This window comes from Suricata suricatta, chromosome 14 (genome assembly GCF_006229205.1).
Source record: "Suricata suricatta isolate VVHF042 chromosome 14, meerkat_22Aug2017_6uvM2_HiC, whole genome shotgun sequence".
NCBI lineage: Eukaryota > Metazoa > Chordata > Mammalia > Carnivora > Herpestidae > Suricata > Suricata suricatta.
In genome coordinates this window covers 17,536,983-17,547,632 of record NC_043713.1, presented here as the reverse complement: position 1 = coordinate 17,547,632, position 10,650 = coordinate 17,536,983, and positions in this window count along the sequence as shown.

The following is a 10,650-nucleotide window of genomic DNA, read 5'->3' as shown; positions in this document are numbered from 1 at the left end:
ATATATACACCACATCTTCTTGATCCATTCATCAGTTGATGGACATTTAGGCTCTTTCCATGATTTGGCTATTGTAGAAAGTGCCACTATGAACATTGGGATACATGTGCTCCTATGCATCAGCATTTCTGTATCCCCTGGGTAAATCCCTAGCAGTGTTATTGCTGGGTCATAGGGGAGTTCTATCTATAGTTTTTTGAGGAGTCTCCACACTGTTTTCCAGAGCGGCTGCACCAGTTTACATTGCCACCAACAGTGTAGGAGGGTGCCTGTCTCTCCACACCCTCGCCAGCATCTATAGTCTTTTGATTTGTTCATTTTAGTGACTCTGACCGGTGTGAGGTGGTATCTCAGTGTGGTTTTGAAAGTCTAGTCTTCCCAGACTTTGACTATCTCCAAAAGATAAATGGGGGTGTGAGAGAAACGTTTCAGCTCTCTGAGAAGTTAAGGGACACATCATATGTGTCCTGTGCAGTCCTCCACTGTCTGGAACAGATAGGAAGGGCGAGTAGAAGGTTTGACACCATCTGCATCAAAATTTGGGGGCTGGTTGATGAGGGGTTAATTGGGGCTAATTTGAAATGTACAGGCTAGAAACATTCTCCCTGGAGAACACATGCTAGCATCTTAGCTCCCCTTTGCTGAGAGATGATGGTCTCCAATTCACTGTCGGCTGCTCCGGGGAGCTCAGAGAAATGATATGTACATGGACCTAGTAGAAAACATAAAAATAATAAATGAAACTAATAATGCAAAAAGCGTTCGGAAATAAGTAGTCCCTTCTGACATGAGCTCTGCTGGAAGCCTTGAAGAACGAAGGCTGGAATATTAAATGAAAGATGTAAATTGTAAAAATTGGAGCAGTAAATTCTCCTTTGGAAGAAGAGGGAGCCAACAGTTCTGGTCAGTGGGAACTGAGTGGCAGGAGCTAGTTTCCAGTTCAGATTCAATCCTAGGAGGATGCCCCTCCACACACACCTCTTCCCCAAAGGGGTTCAGGAGCAGGGAGGTGTGGGGAGGGAAAGGGGGACAGGTGAGCAGAACTTGCAACCTGTCATCCTTGTAAAATAAATACGCTTTCTCTGGGGACTGTGAGGGCTCGATGGCAATGCAGGACTGCATTTCCTTGTTAAACCTTTTCCTTTCCCAGCAGAGGCTTCTTTGCCACTGTCGCTTCTCCCCTGAGATGCCCAACCAAGGAAATAATGCCACAGCGTCAAGTGGAAAATCCTGACAAGGATGAACAGAAAAACCTAACGAGGCAAACCTTCATGGATTTGATTGAAATGTATTTCCAAATGAATGCAGGGCTACAGGATAGAAACGTGGAGGTGTTTGGGCTATTTTTGCTCTAAAAACAAGGCAAGAACAGAGGGAGGGTGGAAAGACCCTCCTGTAAAGAAGAGACTCCTCTTCGATTCACTTGTATGTTGATGATTTTCTGATCTTAGCCATGGTGCTGACTTAATTTCATTTGGCCGGTCATTTTCAGCTGAACAGTTGGACTGAGCCAATCCAGAGAAGCCAAATCTCACCAAATTCCACCCTTTGCCTGAGGCAAGTGTGCCACACGACCCACTTCTGAACCCAGCCTGGGATCACCTCCCCCTGGCCACCGTCCCCTACTTTGGGCAGGTGGAAAATGGAGGCCTCGGAGCTATGGGATCAAGAGCAGAAGCCCGTGGCGCCCTGCTGGCCTGGTCCCTCACTGCCGCTTCCCAGTCTGTCAATCCAAGATGCAAAGGAAAAGAGCAATCCGGGATTGACAGCACCCCCTCGTGGCACATTACGCCTGATGCCCCTGGCCCCCCAAAGTCAGCATCAGTAGCCTGTGGGGACAGACCTGGGGTCCAGTCCTTTTGCTCACTAACTCCGCACACGGGCTGCATTTATTAACTTATTACTCACTCAGTCACTCTCTACTGAGCCTCAAGGAAGTGCCAGGCACTGGGTCTATAGTAGTAAGTGGAGCAGGTATGACGGGGGCCTCCATGGGGCTTTGTGCAGAAACACCCAGATGCCCTGAGCATCCAGGGAAGGTGGGAGGAGATACGATTCCTGTCCTCCAGAGGTCTCCATCCAGCCGGGGAGATTAGGTTTGGGCTGCACAAGTGAAGGAATGCATCTTAATTTCCCAGAGGAGAGAAGCATGGCTTGGGTGAGGTAAGGAGCAAAGCCAGGTCAGAGCTCCGTCTTCCACTCCAGGGCTCCAGCATGTGGTCAAGCGCCTTCCAGAATGCTTTCTCCTGGGACACTGGTGCCTGAAGTGACTCCACCTCGGTCTGCACATCCTCTGTGCCTTCCCAGCCGAAGTGCAGTCCAAGCAGCCCGCACCAACCAGCCGGGAGCGGTCCTGTGTCCTTGTCTCTCTGTCAATTCAGCATCAGTCAGCTCTCTTCGTGTCCTAGGGCTGCTGCAACAAAGTGCCACAAACTCAGTGGCTTAGAACAACAGAAACGTATTTTCTCACAGTTCTGAAAGCTGTGAGTTCAAAATCAAGGTGTCGGCAGGGCCTTGCTCCCTCTGACTGTGGGAAGAATCCTTTCCTGCTATTTCCAGTGTCTGGGGGTGGCCAGCAATCCTGAGCCTTCATTGGCTTGTAGACATAACACTCCCATCTCTGACTCTGTTATCACATGGCATTCTCCTTGTGTGTCTCTGTCCCTGTGTCCAAATTTCTCTCTTCTTATAAGGACACTAGTCTTTTTGGGGTAAGGGTCCTCCCTACTCTGTATGACTTCATCTTGCCCTAACTAATCATATCTGCAATGACCCTATTTCCAAATAGGTATATTCTGAGGTCATACTGGGGACAGACCTTTTTTGGAGGACACAATTCAAGCCAAAACACAGACTACACTGATCAGCTCACGAAAGGTCCCTCAGGGAAGCTTCCAGAACGATGGTGCTGTAAGGCAAAAAAGAAACAGCCTCTGTGTCTCCTTCTTCACCATGACTACTGTGTACCAGAAGGTGCCTTCAATCAATATTTATTGAATGATTCTTTTCAATCTCCTGAGAAACTCACTCCAAACATCACTGTACCTATTTTTAAAAACAGAATCACAGCAGCTGCTAGTCTCTCAAAAGTGCAGCTTAGTTTCATAAAATCCCCACTCATTTTCTCTTCCAATATTTATTGTACACACTCTTTGAAAGACACCATGCTAGCCACTGTGGTGGCTACAGAACTTTTTTTACATACACATAAAGTAATGGTGGTGAAGATAAAATAAGAAGACAGTTGACCACAGCATGCCAACGTTTTTAACTGCTGCATCCCCTCCCTGGGTGGTAGCTGAGATTTAGCTGAGGTATGTATCCATATCATGCACCATTCAAGGATGTAAGGGCAAAAGCAGTTTCCTTAGCCCATGAGTGAGCCGAGCCACCCACCTGTGTGATTCTCTTCATGTCGATGTCTATGCCTGCCAGAATGGTAGTCCCTAGCTACCATAGGGGTAAGAACACTGTTGCTCTATAAAGCCAAAATGGTTCCCTTAAGAAAGTCAGTGCTTGACCAGATGAGGAAAGTGAAAAGGATGTAAAAATGGGCCTCGAATAGAAAATCAAAGTTGTGTGAAAACAATTATCCATGGCGAAGAGTGTAAGTTGTGATCAGGATACCTGCAAAGGTCCAGGGCACATTGCTTGTGGATGTCATGGGTCTACTCTGTGGCCACTGTGCCCCAAGAAAGTGGCGGGTGCCACAAGAGGAGCGCCATGTCAGGAGGATGCATAAATTTTAAAAAAAATTTAATGTTTTTTATTTATTTTTGAGAGAGAGAAAGACAGCGTGAGCAGGGGAGGGTCAGAGAGAGAGGGAGACACAAAATCTGAAGCAGGCTCCAGGCTCTGAGCTAGCTGTCAGCACAGAGCCCAACATGGGGCTCGAATCACGAATCATGAGATCATGACCTAAGCCGAAGCCGGACGCTCAACCAACTGAGCCCCCTAGGTGCCCCTAGAGGATGCAGATGTGTAGCTGAGAGGCACCCTCTGGCTGTGGGATCATAGAAATATTTATGGAGAAGAGGCATCTAGGATGAACCTGGAAGGTTCGGTGAGGTTCAGACTTGCAGAGATGATGGAGCCACTGAAGAAAGGTTTGTCACATCCCTAGATGCAAAGCAACAAGAGAGGATGATGTTTCCCTTCTTGGGGTTCCAGAAACTCTAGCAGGTGCATATGAATTAACAAAGAAACTCACAGTACAAATGATTTATACCGATGCATACATAAGGTGCCAAAAGCGTACAAACCATTAATAAGGTAAAGCAAGACGAGGCAAGATAAGAAAGTCTCTCAGCGACTATTGAATACTGAAAATGAACTGAGGGTTGAAGGGGAAGGGGGAGGGGGGAAAAGAGGTGGTGGTGATGGAGGAGGGCACTTGTGGGGAAGAGCACTGGGTGTTGTATGGAAACCAATTTGACAATGAACTATTAAAAAAAATAAAATATTGTAAAAAAAAAAAGTAAGTCTCTCATCTGTGAGAGACCCACCTTTTTAAAATTAAGAGCCCTCAGTTCTGCTGGTTCTTTCTCAAAGGCTCTAAGAATTAGAAAATGGGAGACGCTGCTTCTCCAGTTCCGATCTGCTTTGGGAATCCACTGACAGCCTAGCTCGTCCCAGCCAATAGGGCAAAACTAACATTTATCATAGCCACTGCTTTACTGTATTTTCCAGAAGCCACACACCATGCTTTCTGCTGGGGGACCCCTGCTCTTGCATTGAAGGTGAAACGTCCTTGACCACCATCCCCCCGCCACCTGTGAAGCCCAAGTCCCTCCTGAAGATTTCTGTAACTTCCTGCGAGACCCAGAGACTCCTCGCCCCCAGCCCTCATTGTCACTGCCATCCCAGGACCCTCCCTGAGCCACGTGGACCCAAGCATCCTACCTCCCTAACCTGACCAGCATCCATCAGGGATCTGGCCTCACCAAGCATTTCAGGAATCTTCCCTGGAAAAACTGGGGGAAAGGTCACTTGGAAGGGCACTCTGCATACCATTTTCCCACTTTATTTGCCCTTCCCTTCTCACACCCCTACGCGTGAAAGCCCGGTCCTGCCTTCTTCCCCCTCCCCCTCCAGTTCCAAATCATCTCCCTGTACTTTGCAAAGCAGCTTCGGTCTTTCTCTGAAGCTGTGACTGGTCAATACCTAGGCCCTCGGGGCTCAACCCCAAGTGGGCTAATCAAGGGATTCTTTCCACATCAGATGCTCTCCCTTGTGCCAGCTCCAGAGAAAATAACATTTTTCTCCCTCTCATTTCAGATTCAGTATCTCCCATCGTCTTCTCCATGGTCCTATGGAGAGGCACGATTATTGCTCTCATTTTGCAAATGAGGAAACTGAGGCTCAGAGAGGTTAAGTGATCCAGTGAAGGTTATGTAGCAGGAGAGTGGTCGGACCAGTTTACAAGCACCACGTCTGGGTGGTTCCAAAGCCCTTAGCCGGACTCTCCCACCCTGAAATGTCCCAGTCAGAACCTTATTCTGCCTCAGGGGGAATGGGACCAAACCAGTCACAATACAGTGAGGTTTTACAGAGCTTTTTCCAAGCTGTTTAAAATGACTGAGAAAATGGAACCCTCTGGAAGACATGTAAGATGATGCTTGGTAAGAATTCTAATGAGCTTACAGTCTCTGCCGTGCATGTCTGGACTGTATCTATTGAGGGTCAGAAATGAGGGATTTATTCTGTCCATGAATCAGAGAATAACTATTGTTATTATTTAGCATTGATTAATTGTTCCTCTGGCCCTCTGAGCCTCTCCACACAGTTCCCAGAAAATCATTAAGCTTCCAGGGCTGGCTGGGCCTTGACATTCTGGGCAAAGAGCTGCACGTTGATCCCTGCAAGAAGGAGCCGGGCTCAGAGTGGCCAGGCAAGAGGAGGACCCAGCCCCCAGCAAGACGCTCCCTCCACCACCCTTCACCCCCACAGTGGCTCCCAACAGGACTCAAGCAGGGAGCCAGAAAGCACAGACAAGACAACAAGGAGGCACCGACTGTCTTCTATGTTGAGGACTCGGGGAAATGCATCCATATTGCGTAATTACTAATAAGAAAGGGGCGCTCTTCAGGGTAATTATAGCCACCACCGCCTCAGCGCATTTGCGCGCCTGATTAAACGGAACGTTGTAAAGGGAGCCGAGCAGTGAATTTTCATCCTGACATCCAATAACACTCCCTGACCCTTTGGATATTGTCCTCCCAGAGGTCAAAAATATGAATAAATTACGGTCCTGACAACCTTGACACTGAGTTGAGGTGGGATGAAAAGCTCTCTGGGGGAAAAAAAATCTGACATTACATTTGTGATCACAGAGAATAAAGAAAAATCCATATCCTAATTTTGCTAAATTTAGGCCTGACGGGAAGAACAGAGAATACCTTTGACGTGATGTTTATTCAGGAGGCGAGTGGCTCTCTGCACTTAAAGCCAAGATATGGCCTCCGTCATTCAGCGCTGAGGTGAGAGTTACTAGTTCCCATGGACAATTTTTATTGATTAGAAATGGTCAACCCCGGGATAACGCCATCCAGAGGAGTCGGCTCTGAACCATTATTGTTAAATAGTTAACAGTGGTGCTTCCGCTAAGGTCAAATGTATGTCTGGCACGTGAGGCCATCTGTCATATGTGAGGAGCCTCGTTTACAGACAGACAACCAAGCTAAGGCGATCAACCTGAGATGTGCTAAGCTGGGAATTTATAACAGTTGAGCAAAGGAAGGTTGCCTCTTGTTTTAGGTTCCGTCAGGGGATTGGGGAGGAGCAGAAACCAAGGGATGGAAGGAGAGGAGTAATTTACTCAGGTAGCCTTGGGTAGGCTGTCTTTGGGATGAAGGGTAGGGGTCAATGTACAGAGACCATCCATCCATCCCTCCCAGCCTGGAGTCTATCTGCCATGAGTTCAAAGACCCAGCACACGGGACATAAAACCGACCAGATTTGTCATTTATGCAGCAGGAAACATGTCCAGACAGGAGCCCTATATCACTCAAAAGGATGGACTGATGGCAGGAGAGGGAAGAGCAAATGCCCTCGTCCTTGGACACCATGACCTTGATTTGTCTGTGTCATTGGCGTGAAAGTAGCCTGCTCAGCAGCCAGCATGGGGTCCCCTCTGCCCTGAGTCCACAGGCTCACAGGCACAGATCCCAGAACACCATGACCCAGCTTCCAGTGCTCTGCGGCCCTGCTGGCATTTCCAGTCCACAGAACAATGTGTAGATTTGATTTTGTAACACAACAGACTTCTCAACTTCGATCATTCCTTTCCCTCAAAATATTTCCTCTAGAGGCTCCCAAGTGATAGAGGGCAGTGGTTTAGCATCCAGACTGCAGAGTCCAAATGCCAAGGTCCTAACCGTGCCTTTACTTCTTCCTGGGTGTAGTGGATGCTGTGGTGTGCCACCCAGATGTCCCCTTCAGGACCACAGCTCTCCTTCTCAGCTGCAGGGATCAGAGCCATGCCAGTGCCTACAGCCCATGGCAAGAGAAACAATCAATACTACTGACCTGGTTTTATGTAAAATTTTAATTAGTGTTTGTTTATCATGGATGATAGAGCTCATTATCAGTTTTAATAATTTTGCAATAAACTATTACTTCTCTTGTGGAGGTTAGGCACCCCCCTTGGGTGACTGTCTCACTTCTCTTGCCCTTGGCATGGCACTGGCCGAGAGTAGTGGCTGCTGAGGGCACAGTAGAGCACCTCTCCAGAAGAACCCTTGGACAGAGGAAGCTGCCTCACCGCAGTGTGTGCCCTTCAGGTGTAGGGGTCAGCCCACATCTAATGACTGGTCAGTAAGGAGGTTCAATGATCCAGTCCCCAGACTCAGCTGGGGGAACCCCAAAGGGCCATCCCAGCTCTACAGCTCCCATGGGATTGACGATATTGGTTTCCTAGGGCTGCCATAACAAAGTACTGTAGACTTAGAACAATAGTAATCTATGGTTTCAAGGTTTCGGAGGCCAGAAGTCTGAGATCAAAGTGTTGGAAGGGCTATGCTTCCTTTCAAGGTGACAGAGGGAGGATCTGTGCCAGGCTTCACTCTCAGCTTCTGGTAGTTCCTAAATTGCTACCTTCCTCCTCTCCCCACCCTGACATTTTTCCCCAAGTCTCTTCTTCCCTCCTTAGTTAGACAAACGGAGAAACTCAGATGGTCTGCTGCATGACCATGAGCTATCAGGAAATGAGATGTCAGGCTCCCCTTTCTGCAAACATGCATGATCTCCATGAGGGGTTGATTCTCTTAAAGCTTTTCTGAATAGAGTTGAGGAGCATCCCTCTCCTGCCCCCCATCCCCCAAGCGGAGGATTCCTAGCAGTCTCTACTGGACCAATAAACCCCAAATACCTACCAGATCTTCTCCATCCTCTTCCTTTTACTGTTTAATTATTTCCTAATGTTGACTGGGGAGTTGTGGGTAAAGTGCTCTTCAGTAAGAGGCAGGTGGTAGCCAAGTCATTTGTCATCTCTTGGTAGCCATTGGAGCACACTAACCCCCCAGCATTCAGAACCTTTGTCTTCCCATGTGGATCTTGTTTGCTGATTCAGATGCCACAGAAAGTACTATCCAGCATCCTATTCCTAGGATTCTCCAAGAAACCTGCTTCCCATGCCCCTGGAGGCAATCACTGGGGAAATGTGTCTACAGCCTGAGTATCCCTCCACAAAAACAGGGTGCCGTGTTGTCACTGCTATCATCACTCCAAGCATAGAAGTGCTCTCCACTTTTACCCCACCTGAGGGACACACTGCCCCATGAATTTAGCCTGGCTTCCAAGAGGGAAAACCTCTGCTAATGACTCCAAGAGCACCAAATGTGTGGCACAGGCTCTATTTTCTGCACATTCCATGTATTTTCTGGCCTAAAATGCTGCTTCATAGTGAGATCAGTTACTGCCAGGTTAGCACCACAGGCATCCTAGCCTCCTGGTGGCATCCCGGCCTGCCCGCCCGAGGGCTCCTTCAGCTATTGTCAGGGATCCTCTTCACCACAAAGCCCAACCAGCAAACTCCAGTTCCAATGACCACTTCACAGAGGCCATCATAATCATGGTCTGGTAATAATAGTGAGAGCTAACACTGAGTATTTAATGTGTCTGGGGTACATATCTGAGCACTGCACTCAAAGTTTAGCTCATTTGATTCTCATGAAAGACCCTACAAGGTAGGGATTTCAGGGGAGTCTTATCAAAGACACATGTAACTTGGGCAAATCCCACTGCATATTAATTTCTTGGAGGACTGTCATAACACAGTACCACCGACTGGGTGGCTTAAGCCACAGATACTTATTGTCTCACAGTTTGGGAAGCTAGAAGTCTGAAATCAAAGCATTAGCAAGATTGGATTTTCTTGAGGGCTGTGGGGGAGAACCTATTCCAAGCTTCTTTCTAGTTTCTGGTAGCCTCAGGCATTCCTTGGCTTATAGATACCTTCTTCTCCCTGTGTCTTCATTTAGCCTTCCCTTTGTATGTGCCTTGGTGTCCAAATTCCCCCTTCTTTAAGGACACCAGTCATATTGGATTAGGTCCCATCTAATAACCTCATTTAACTTGATTGCCTCTATAAAGTCCCTGTCTCTAAATAAGTTCATATCCTGAGGTACTGGAAAGTTAGGACTTCAAAATATCTTTCTGGGAGGGACCCAATTCAACCCATAACAAACTGTGCACACTGGAAGGGGGAGGGGGAGATTAAGTAGCAAGGGTGATTCCATCAAGTTTCCACTGGAAGATGGGCTGTGTGGAAGAAGGGGCGAGAGGAGACATAAACTTCTTTTTCTCCCCCACCAGATTCAGTTCCTAAGTCCCTTCCAACATGTCAGCATTTCACCGTGAAGAGTGCCATTATAATATTTTAAGAGAGCTATTTTTCACATAACGTGGCCTCCAAGAACAAACCAACCACAGCCTCTTTTGATGAACGAACGAAAGAGAGCCTGACCTGCATAGAGAGAGACGCTGTTTGACCTCCAGTGAGAAGGGAGAATCTATTACTGAAATGTGGTGGGTTGAAAGGGTTTTCAAGGGACACTCCAGCCTATAGTGATTCCCTCCTTAGATACTGACTTTAGGATGTAACCCTGATAAAACTGCAAACACTATTGCATTGTCTCCATTGTGGAAATGGTGACCTGAGAAACTCTCGGGATTGATAAATTCCCTCCTCAAAATCATTCAGCCAGTACATGGCAGAGCTCAACTTTGGTCATTGAGTCCAAGCCTATCTGCCTCCAAAGCCCTGACCTATTGTCTGTAATTTGCCAGTAGGTCAAGGGGGAGACAGTATGTCCCCTCCCATTCCAATCCCCAGTCAAGGCTGGATGAGATTTGTAGAAATCTGTCTTCCCCTAGAAGGGGGAATGATTGCTCTTTATTCAAACTTATCAGGTTGAAATAGCTGTGTAGAGGCCCAGTCTGGGGCTGGCTCTTGTATTCCTTCTCTCTGGGGGTTCTAGATGTATGGGAAGAGGCAGGGTGAACCACCTTGCCCACAGGAAGACAGCATTTTGAAAAGGGTCCTGGGGAAGGGGACCTGGCTGGCTCAGTCGGTTAAGTGTCCAGCTTTAGCTCAGGTCATGATCTCACTGTTCATGAGTTTGAGCCCCATATCGGGCTCTGTGCTGACAG